The 12,561-nt window shown below is 41.1% G+C and overlaps 1 protein-coding gene across 1 annotated transcript in view; it reads left to right on the plus strand.

Annotated features, from left to right (window-relative positions):
* Positions 1–11,488: 11,488 nt before the first annotated feature.
* Positions 11,489–12,561, plus strand: part of LOC113589488 (neprilysin) — a 29,877-nt gene continuing 28,804 nt past the window's right edge. Inside the window, exon 1 of the mRNA XM_027029178.2 lies at positions 11,489–11,776. The gene's annotated coding sequence lies outside the window, so the exon portion shown is untranslated. The remainder of the gene's footprint in view (positions 11,777–12,561) is intronic.

Consider the following 12,561-nt stretch of genomic DNA (forward strand, 5'->3'; position numbering starts at 1 on the left):
CTGGCCGCTCCGTCGCTTCTAAACGAACCGCGCATCGGGATCCACACGACGCAGATCGCCGCACAAAAAAGGCCGTCGCTATGATTAAAAAAGAACTCTCCATTCATATCCGCAAAGAAAACGAGAGCTCTTAATAAACGAGGTATTCCCTGTACTGGGGCAAGTTGGACTCCCAGTGCGTGTACTTTCTCTCCCTCTCTGCGCGGTTCTGTGTGCCCGTAATAAGGATGTCATTAATTAGTCAACATCTGTACCTCGGAGACTCTCTAAAGACTTACGACGTGTGCTTAATGTGGCCAAGCAGAGTACGACACGGGTAGGCGCCGTGCATGAATACACGGTACAATAGCGCTTACCTCAGGAACGAAGCTCTTAAAAAGATGGTAAAAGACGTTTTGGTGGATATTGTTGAAGCTACTGTAAACCTTTGAGAAAAACTGGTGGAGCTTCATTTTTTAAACAAGAAAAACTTTAAAAGTAAAATAACTAAAGTCACCCAAAACACATTTGTGATCATTTCATGTGCACCGTATCCTTACACCCAAGAACTAAAACTTTAAGTCCGAAATCTTCACTTACAAAAAAAAAAGTGTGCTATTCACGCGTGCTATTCAAGTGTGCTATTATTATACTTCTTTTAAACTAAAATAACTGAGTATACTTTCAGTTTATTTTTGATGCACTTATTGTATATTTACTAAACAGAATTATAATTGATATATACTTGGCTTATACTGACAAGTATACAGAAAAGCCTAAGTACAATAGATGTAGGCTATGAGATATACTTAACAAAGTATATTTAAGTTTACTTACATAAAGTTTAATTATACCATGTTAGTTTGGGGTTGAAAAACATAATGATGTAAAATGATGGAACTGAGCCTGGCCTCTTATGTACTCAGTGCTATTTGATTATCAGATTATCATTTGTCAGATTTTATTGCGAGTTCTTCCAATTGTGAGATATTGTGAGAATATTTGTTTGCTATTTTTGATTAATGAATACAGCAAATATGTTCTGAGTATGTATCCTGAGTATGTGTTGTGAATTTTATATGTATATAGTGTAAAAAAACGCACGCTTTAATACACTAAAATGCTTTTTATGCATTAATACACTAAAATGTGGGTCAATTTAGTCTCAAGAAGTTTTGAAATGGCACACTTCCAACTATACTACACATATACTGATATTAATATAGTTATTACATACAGTATACTAGGGAAAGGTACTTATGTTTACTAAAACTTAAAGTATACATTTTTTGTTAAAGGTTAAATAAACATTAAACATGGTGCTTTTACAGTGTAAATTTCACACATACAGTGCCCTGTACACATTCCACAAATGCTATATATTATAATACAATATTGTTACAATAGAATTTTAATGACAAAATAATATATTGTTTTCTGCTTGAAACATTTCAGTATGCTGAATATGTTATATATATACACAATATATTAATAAAGTGAAGTCTGGTAATTCATACTATAAACCCCAAAATGTTTTCCTTTACACATAGACATTAAACGCAAAGCAAAGGGTGTTGTTGTTGTTGTAAATCATGTATCATATATTCATAAATTAAGCCTATTTTACTAATTTTTCATATGTTGAATACGTCAAGCACTCAAACATCAAAGTGAAATTTCAACTCTTCTATAGCAAAGTTATGGGTGTTAAACAGATTCTTTATACTATGTAGAGTAAAAACGCCATGGTAACATCATTAAGGAATGTTTTAAAGGGTTTGCTTTTATATGGAACTTTCCTTAACGCCTGAGTGGACGAAGACATTCGCCAGTGTAAAGTATACTAAAGTAGTATGAAATTCAACCACATAGTTCATAGTAGCGTTCTAAAATCAGACTAATTTCACAGATTACTGAGGACTATATACTCTGAAAAACAGAGCAGAGAACATGATTTCAGACACAGCAGGTAACTAGGTATACCTAATAAACTGGCAACCCAGTATGAAAGAGAATCCTTCTCCTTTTGTACACTAGAGGGCAGTAATTTCACATTATTGACAGTAAAAAGAGGGATTAAAAACACCTGAAATATTGAGTAATGCTTTGTCCATAAATTACAACCACTACAGTGAAAGGTTTTGTTTTGTGTTTTTCTGAGAAATGATTTCAGAACAATTTCCTGCTCAATATTGCATCAGCTGAACTGGCCTCCACGGGTTACAGTGACACACACACGCACACACACACACACACACACACACACACACACACACACACACACACACACACACACACACACACACAATGACAGTAGTTTAAGCCCCGAGTTCTCTCTCTCACACATATGCAGACGTACACACACACACGCGTGTGCACACATACCTTCACGCACATGCATGCACGCACACACACACACACACACACACACACACACACACACACACACACACACACACACACACACACACTTAGTTTCTGTTTCTGTTGTCTTTCTCTCTCCATGTATTTCTCACTCAACCATACACACACAAATAATGTGTCATACTTTGTCTGAGCAACCCAACACCCCTGTGTGTCTGTGGTCTGTGGATTCCTGATATCTGGGCCTACATGGAAAACACTGACTAAAACGACAGGGTCATAAAAGCGCCGAGTCCGTGCAGGCTGTGTGGAGTGAGCATGGGTCTCTCTGCTGTATCTTCCTCTTCATGAACATACTCCTACTGGTTACACTAGACGTTTCTCCACTATTAACCAGCTGCAGACTTTATTGGTTTACTGGTAACTGTCACACAGAGGAACACTAAATACAGCCACAGTGGTCTGGTTCAGACTTAAGCAAGTGCCTGTGTGATTTTATTGTTTTATTCTGTTTTCAGTAACCTTCCATGCGGATACATGAAGGGAGGTGTTGGCTTCAAGGCCTTTGCACTCCTGACTATCTGTCCATGACTTCTAACTCCCTCTTCTCCTGCCAACTTCTTATCTAATACACACACACACACACACACACACACACACACACACACACACACACACACACACACACACACACACACACACACACACACACACGTATACAGATATGCATGCACACACAAATGTGCACATGGAAGAACACATATGTATACGCACGCAGAGACGTGCATGCGCACACACACACACTCAAACACACACATTTATGCCCCCCACCCCATCACTTATCACATATCACACGCCACTGATTTGTTTTGAAACCTCTCTGTCTACAACAACAACAACAGACACCTGTGAGAGTTCTGCTGTTGTGTGGGCAGCGTATGCCTGTCCCTCTGCTGTGGAACGCAGTCGTGGTGGTGCTGTGCGTGAGCCCAGCCAGTCCCGTAATCATCACTGACTCACAGTTCACCTTTTCCCAGGAAACACAATAGGAAATTAAACAGGGTGGTCAGGAGCATTTGAATGAGTCACAAGCAAAATGTTCATTTTGGGCTTAGTGGATGCCTTCATTCAGTTTGACTGCTAAATCAGAGGATTTTGAAGAATAAATGTCATTGTGACTAGGCGGTTATAGGGTGAACAGATTTAATGCGGTGTCATTTGTGGCTGACATATTTAGGTGTGCTGTGTCACACCTGGTTTTGCGTGAGCTGCATGTGAAATGGCATGGCTTAAGGATGGCATAAAGACGTTTCTGAGAAAGCAGACAACAGTGTTATCATATCACATTCCAGGTTTGCTTCATACTAAACACAGAACCGTTTACTGGCATGTGTTTACTTTATGTACATAGGGGCCTGACCCACTACACAGAAACCAAATCAATGAGGTTTTTATTTTGTGCACTGGTAGAGCAGTCTACCAAAAAAGTGAAAGTCTTTCCATTTCCACTGCTCCGAATGTTTTAATTTTCTCTTTTATTCAACTCTTTTTCTGTTGGGTAAGAGGGCAGATTGCAGTACGTTACAGTAGCTCTGCTCCAAAGAATGCTGTGACCCCCAGTCTGTAGCATCACATGACTATTTCCAGTCTGTAGCATCACATGACCGGCAATCATGCAGTCAAGCATCACCATCAGGATGACTCCACTACAGGAAACGGTATTCCAGCATTTATTGGACAACACAGGAAATGGCATTCCAGCATTTATCAGGCAACACAGGAAATGGTATTCCAGCATTTATCAGGCAACACAGGAAACAGTATTCCGGCATTTATCAGGCAACAGGAGACGGAGATCCGTTTCCTCTTTCTTTGCCCCTTCCTGACTGAGGGGACATACACTCATTCTCTCCTATTAAACAGCCTACAGAGCTGGCAGGGTCCAACAAACTCAGTGCAGATAAATCTCCCCAAGGACATTACTTGAAACAAGAGACCCAACAATAACCAAGTTGCTGGGAAAATTAGCGAGGAAATAATTACTCCCATGTGGGACTTTAAGTAACTTGAGATGATTAAGAATATGAAATTGAGTAGGAAGTAGATTCTTATATTTAAGGCAGAATAAAAGTACATGTAACTGAGTAGATGTAACTGATCAACACCCGCCTCTGGTCCCAGGTTTGTCAGTGATGTCCTTTTCAGTTAGTTATCTAAATTAAACTGAACTAAAATAATTTAAAAAGAGCTTTAACACTGCGTGTTCAGATTTAACTTGTTTTGTTTAGCAACTGTGAGTAAGGAGTGTTCTTCACTGTTAGCCCCAGGGGCTAAAGACCTACAACAGTTTGGTGTTTCAGCTCCCAAACACACTTGATTCATTAAAACCCTTTCATGAGCTGAATAGGTCCAGTGGTAATGCAGGCCTGGGATAAAAGAACACATGGCAGTAGGCATCAACTGTGTGTGTGTGTGTGTGTGTGTGTGTGTGTGTGCGTGCGCGTGCGCGCGCGTGCTTGTGCATGTGTGTGTGTACGTATATATTACTTATTCATAAATAAGGCTGTTATTGCACTAAAATGTGTACATATGTACTTCTATAATGTAGAATGTATCATTTTTGTCAGCAGTAGTCTGCCACCCTAGAGTTGTGAATATTGGTCTTTCCATTCCCACTGCTCCGAGTGTTTTAATTTTCTCTTTTATTCAACTCTTTTTCTGTTGGGTAAGACGGCAGATTGCAGTACGTCACAGTAGCTCTGCTCCAAAGAATGCTGTGACCTGTCGCGCTCCCTAGCCCGGACTACATTTCCCAGCATACACCTGCCAGCAGCTCATCTGTCTCTCCATCCAGATCCACCAATCTCCTCAGTCTCATCCGTCCCACCTCTCATGATTATGGATTGCCATCACCTGTCTCTCATCGTTAACCTGTCTATTTAAACTCATTTGCATGCTTACTTTGTGAAATATTGCCATCTCTGTCTCATGCATACTGAGCCTTATCTCTGTCTGCCTCTGTGGTTCGTTTCCTGGCTATCGACTCTGGCTGTTCCCTGTCTGGGTAGTTCGCTCTCCTGGACTGCTCTCTGGTTTTGTGCATTTTGGACTGGTCTCCCTTTTACTCATTTGCCTACCACATGTTTTGTCTGCATTCTCTCTGGTGAATGAACTACACATGTTCTCTGACTTCAGCTCTGGATTAACACTTTGTTAATAAAACATACTCGATTGATCTTTTCTGTGAGCATCTGATTGTAGCCTGTAGCATCACATGACTGGCACTCATACAGTTAGGGTGGCATCACCGTCAGGATGGAGTCAAAACAGCTAACAGTATTCCAACATTTATCAGGTAACACAGGAAACAGTATTCCAGCATTTATCAGCCAATACAGGAAACAGTATTCCAGCATTTATCAGGCAACACAGGAAACAGTATTCCGGCATTTATCAGGCAACAGGAGACAGAGATCCGTTTCCTCTTTCTTTGCCCCTTCCTGACTGAGGGGACATACACTCATTCTCTCCTATTAAACAGCCTACAGAGCTGGCAGGGTTCAACAAACTCAGTGCAGATAAATCTCCCCAAGGACATTACTTGAAACAAGAGACCCAACAATAACCAAGTTGCTGGGAAAATTAGTGAGGAAATAATTACTCCCATGTGGGACTTTAAGTAACTTGAGATGATTAAGAATATGAAATTGAGTAGGAAGTAGATTCTTATATTTAAAGCAGAATAAAAGTACATGTAACTGAGTAGATGTAACTGATCAACACCCACCTCTGGTCCCAGGTTTGTCATTGATGTCCCTTACAGTTAGTTTTCTAAATTAAACTGAACTCCTAGTCCTAGGAGCTAAAGACAGTTTGGTGTTTCTGTTCCTAAAGAACACATGGCAGTAAGCATCAACTGTTTGTTTGTGTGTGTGTGCACATGTATACTTGTTCACTGCTAGAGAGGTAGATTGGCCTGCGCAGGGCTCTGTTCTAGATGAGATCTGACTTGGCTCAGATGGAAGGCACCCAGACTGCACTGTTTATCACTGCTAGCTGTGGTGAGACAGGCAAGGCTATGCCCACTATTGCTGTGTGGATCTTTGTGACACATGGAAAACAAGGACCTTTCAAAAAGTGGGGCAATAAAACCTTTTTTTTTGCTTCCCAAAGTAAAATATGTATATAATATAAGGTTTTGGGCAGGGCAATTACATTTTACATTAATTATATATTACTTATTCATAAATCATGTTATTGCATTTAATGTGTTCAAATGTATTTCTAAAATGTAGAATGTATGATTTTGTCTGTACTTGCCCTACAATGTCCTTCAGTAGCCTGCCACCAGAGAGGGCATGTACTTTCCTTGGTTCTGCTTTTCCATATTACACATGATGACAGCAGTGGTAGCTCAGTGGTTACGGTGCTCAACTCGTAATCTGATTGTTGCCACTTCAAGCCCCACCACTGCCAGGTTGTGCCCTTGAGCAATGCCCTTAACCCTCAATTGCTCAAAGCTGTACTCAACCATGCTTGTAAGTTGCTTTGGATAAAAGTGTCAGGTAAATGATGTGCATGTATACTGGAACAAAAAAAAATATGCATGATAGAGAAAAACTGAAAATGCAAAAATATACAATAAAGTTTTTTTTTGTTGTTTTTTTTTGCTGGAAGCAATGGCATCATTGGCCTGTGTAACCTGTCAAAGTGAAAAGCCCTAGTGGGAGATTTCCCAAGCCAGGCTCTGCAGTACACCTGCACTGCACATTACACTGAAACTCCACACATGTGACTCAACACATTGGCTCATTAACACGGCCTTCACAAGTTTAGTATGGGTGTGCTAGAGGGGTGCAAACACTAAAATGTGCAGCGCAGGACTGACAAACACATTCAGTCACTCACAGCAGCCTTGTTCTGTTGACATGAGCCTGAAAGTGAGGCGGGAGAGCTGTGTCCACCTTATAAAACCAGACAGGAGGTTCAGAATGATGAGCTCTGAATATTTGGACACATAACTATAGTTGAAGTTTCTTTCTTTCTGTATTGTTTAAATCTATTAAAGCAAGTACTAAGAGGCTTGTTACATCTTCAGCTGGACTCCTCACCATTCCTATGTCCAGTCTTCATAGCTTCAGTGATCATGCATTTTCCACATGTGCTCCACACCTATGGAACTCTCTTCCCTTATATATTTATGGTATTTAGCTGACACTTAGATCCAAAGCAACTTACAATTATCACTGAGTACAATTTGAGCAACTGAGGGTTAAGGGTCTAGCTCAAGGAACCAACAGTGCCAACTGGGCAGCAGTGGGCCTTGAAGTGGCAACTTACTGATTACTAGTCCAGTACCTTAACCACTGAGCTAACACTGCCCTTATATGCCAGTAAAACATACCTTTTTCCCTAGCCTAAGACCTTCCTCAACCCCAATCTATCCCTGACTTTCCACTCTGGCCTTTCCATGTCTTATTTAATGTTGCTATTCCTGTTTTAATGTTTCTGTTGTGTATTGATGCTTCATGTATTGTATATTTCCAAGTGCAAGCATCTTTGGATTTTTTAAAAGATACATTTGTAAATTGAATTTTATTATTATTACAGTAGAAATGGTTATTTCTTCCAATCAGTTTTGGGCTTCTTTTACATTATTTTTATTACTCTTTTAACAAGGAAAGAAATCCCCTTGAGATTAAAAACTCTTTTATGAAGAGAGTCCTGGTATCAGTAGCACATGACAATTAGCTCCCACACAGACACATAACAGGAACCATAAACACATTATGAAACCCAATAATTAATTTAAAACACTGACAGACTTTCAAGCCCTCTCTGACTGCTTTTAGAATGCCATTAAATTAATATTGCTGTCATCTGAGATTTCCTACATCGTCCTAGATCTAAACCATATCAGAGGTAAGACCACATGAGCCTGGAGAGAAGTGTAAGAATTTATTCCCCTTTCCATACCTTGCTCCACCATGCACCCTGCCTACAGTTGTACAGGCAAATTAACCCAGAGTCACAACCCAGTCACAGCCCAGTCACAGCTGAGTCACAGCTGAGTCACAGCCCAGTCACAGCCCAGTCACAGCCCAATCACAGCTGAGTCACAACCCAGTCACAGCCCAATCACAACCCAGTCACAGCCGAGTCACAGCCCAGTCACAGCCGAGTCACAGCCCAGTCACAGCCGAGTCACAGCCGAGTCACAGCCGAGTCACAACCCAGTCACAGCCCAGTCACAGCTGAGTCACAGCTGAGTCACAGCCCAGTCACAGCCCAGTCACAGCCCAATCACAGCTGAGTCACAGCCCAGTCACAACCCAGTCACAGCCCAATCACAGCCCAGTCACAGCCGAGTCACAGCCGAGTCACAGCCCAGTCACAGCCGAGTCACAGCCCAGTCACAACCCAGTCACAGCCCAGTCACAACCCAGTCACAACCCAGTCACAACCCAGTTACTTGCATGCTCATTTCAGATTGTGTCTTTCCTGGATGGTAAAATTATTAATGAGTTTGAGAGTTTGTACTGTGTGTCTCACTCATCCTTCACCTTCAAACAGAGGGAAACTGCGTACTTTGCTGTCTTAAAATGATTGTTGAGTGAAACTGATTGTGCACCACAACCTGTGAAAGAGAGCTAATGCACCACAATATGACAGGTGAATCCCTACGCAAACTGCAGCTTGTCTGGTGGGTACATGCATATGTGATTCGTGATTTGCACTAGGGTATAATCACTATATGTATTTGCACGTGTGTACATCTGTATGTGTATATTGGCATGTGGTATATATCTGCATGAGTGTACATCTGTATGTGTACTTGTGCATGTGCGTGCGTCTGTATGTGTGTATGTGCAAGTGTGCTCTTTATATGCATCTATATGTCTTTATAATGTCATTCTACATTTTACTGTTCCTAGCAGCTTTGGTACCATAAGTATCACACAATACTAAGGTGCATGACCCTATAATACATAAACACAGCAGTTTTACAGAGGCCTACACCAGAAGCCAGACAAAAGTAAACTCCAGCTACCTATAGTATTTATCAGCTTTATAGAGTAGACACAGGTGGTGAGTGTGCGCTTGTGTGTGTGTGTGAGAACTAGTGCTTGCATGAGAAAAAAGGGCTGGGAGGGTGGGATTGGGTGTTAACAGCATGGATTTTCAGTGTGGGGTCAAGGGCAAAATGACAAATATGTGTGTGGCTAAGAGAAGACCTACCAAGAAAAACCCCACATACCCAGCCACCCATCTCCAGACCAGGGCTGGGTGGGGGTGATAGAGGGGGGCAGTCTGGCGAGGGTGAGGAGGGGCATCAGGGAATTAGCACTGGCAGTGTGCACAGTTGAGCTCAGTGCTATAGGGCCAGTTCACTGAATCTAAGCCCCTGAGTCAGTGATTTAATAAAATCTCTCTTATGATCAATAGGGACAAAACACAGTGTAAAGTTGTTGCTAAATTACTAGTTGGCTGGCTTTAAAGTTATAAATCCATATAGCAAATAAAGATGCATAGTCAAGAGTTAGTTGAAGAGAATAGCCGATCTTTAAGTTAATGATAACAAGCATTTGAGGCCTCCGGAGAATGTCTGAACGGGTAGACAGGAGTTTAATTTTTTATACACTTTTCCTTTTTCACATATTGATCTTTGAAGTTTCCACCATTATATCCAAATCATGCATTATTTGCTATTATGCAAATTGACATTCAAAACCAGTTAGAGTTTGGTACCAATATATTCAAATGAGGAACTTGTCTTTTTAAAAATCTCATTTGCCCACCTACTATTGATAACACTGTTTCTTGTACCACTCGGAATCTGTTGCTATTGCAAACCAGAATAATTTGCATTGTTCCTGCTCAGTGGCCCGGTTTGCTGCACCGTGTCCTCAGACTCCCACAGAAACGTTATAAAGCTTCATGCTTTCAAACACACTTTTGCACCACTCTACACCTGGTACAGAAACCCTAAAAGGCCACTATACTGATCACAGGTCACCCTGTGAGAATATAGAATACTATTTTGCTTACCACTTAACTTTCTTTTAGCCAAAACATTTTATTACCTTTGTAACAAAAAGTGTAACACAGTGTAACACAGTGTAACATGAAGACTATATAACTCATTAGTTCATACTTAAATTCCTGAATGGGACTGTTTGCAGGGCCTACTAGTCTTACACACCCAATAGATGTTGCTCACTGCAGATTATTTGGCAACCAACAGTTAAAATAGGAAAATGCAAAAAGAATGGTAAGTAATCATCTCTAAGTGGACTAAATGGAACAACAGCTTAATTATATAGACCTGTTTTTCAGGTTCAGGCCTAGATTAATCCTGGATTTTAGGATAAATTACACTGTTAATGACTACTGCCTTTTGAAATGTCAATTTTAGGCTGAGTCAGTATTAGGCAAAGTGGGCCATAAGTGAATAATTTAAAAGCAGACAATCTTACCCATGCAATCTTGTGTGTGTGTGTGTGTGTGTGTGTGTGTGTGTGTGTGTGTGTGTGTGTGTGTGTGTGTGTGTGTGTGTGAATAAGAGAGAAAGAAATATTGTCTGATATTAAATTATTCACTTAAATTATTCACTTAGCTCCAAAAAAACACAACAACCCTGAAACAAAACAAAACAACAACAACCAAAAAGCCCTATAAACATGTTTTGTATCAGAAATGGATATTGCACCTCTAACGGCAAAGAAATCTGTGCCAGTCTTCCCATTCCAATAGAAGAAAGGGACAGTATCTTACAGGCTTCAGCCACTGAGAGCACATGGCACTACTGAGATTCAAACTCAGGTTTCAGTGGAAGAGCTCACTTCAATTGGATGAACTGTATTATTTAAGTTATTTTTAGGGAACATACACACACACACACACACACACACACACACACACACACACAGAATGTTCCATTCTAGCATCATCCCAGACTTTTCTACGAAATTATTCTTAGCCTTTATGATCCATATTCCTGTTTTTCTAATCAGTGACATTTCAACATGAGCACCGAACAACATTACACCACAAAATACAAATACAAAATACACAGTGTAAGAAACTGTTATTTCCCATTGTTGTGGTTTGTGTCAAGAATTTTACCTTGACTGCCCTTGGAGTGGTGGTGTAGTGGTAAATTGTTGTTGGCACTGTGCTTCCTTGTCGTCCACAGTAAGTTGAGCAGGGCGGAAAGGCACGTTGGGAAATCTTCATTGCGGGAGCTGGAGGAAGGGGAAGCCATGCCAGCATGCTAATACCAAACAGATCGTCCAGACGTAGACACCAGAAGAGCACCGACCTCGGGCCAAGGCCCAAATCCCAGAGATCCCTGAAGGAATTCCTGTGCAATTAGAGCGGAAGACACTCCAAGCGGTGGGGCATGTCTGAGTCCGGGGAAAGAAGAGAGAACGTGAGTGTCCTAGGTCTTACTCTTTAGTTGTGAATGGTCGCGGCACTGCCCTGTTGAGTAGCTCTGGAATGTGACCTCCAGCTCACACCTGGTTCATATGCGTAAAAACCAGGAAAATGTTCAGCTGTGCTTTGAGGTACCTGATTCAGGTAACCCCAGTAAAAATGCTCCATTGTATGTCCTGCTACCTTGTTTAAACTTAGGCTGTCCTATCCTGGGACAGTCATGGTTCTGACTCCCATTCCTCACTGGAACATTGAAGATCTTCAGTCAGCATACATAAGTGAGTCTTGATCAGGATCTTGTCTTGGCAGTGTGAAATGGAATACTCTTTCTGAAATAGAAGCTCTAAGGCTGGCTTTACACGATTCTTTCACTCAACTTTCATGCAACCTAACATGTCACATATTTGATTGGTTCAGTATATATCTGGGACTTGGAGTTCTAGCCTTGGTTTGCTTAGCAGTATGTTTCAGTAATAAGTACAAAATTGCATACGCTGTGAATTTCTGGGGATTATTGAGACTATGACCTTGGACCAAGACCAAACCACTAAAGAATCATTCCTGTGTACTACTGCCTCACTCAAACTGATCGCTTCCAGCAGGTGTCTAGGCGGTGTTGGAAGTTTAACTTGGCGCTGGCGAAAGTCGGTCTATCACACAGGCCTGCCTCGGGGCTAGCACATTGCTGAGTTACTTCTTCAGTTCCTCTTTTCCTTACGCTCTCATTTTTTGAAACCATATCCTGTGTGATGCTGTTCTTTTGTCTATAGGGTCAGCAGT

The sequence above is a fragment of the Electrophorus electricus genome, chromosome 4 (genome assembly GCF_013358815.1).
Source record: "Electrophorus electricus isolate fEleEle1 chromosome 4, fEleEle1.pri, whole genome shotgun sequence".
Lineage (NCBI taxonomy): Eukaryota > Metazoa > Chordata > Actinopteri > Gymnotiformes > Gymnotidae > Electrophorus > Electrophorus electricus.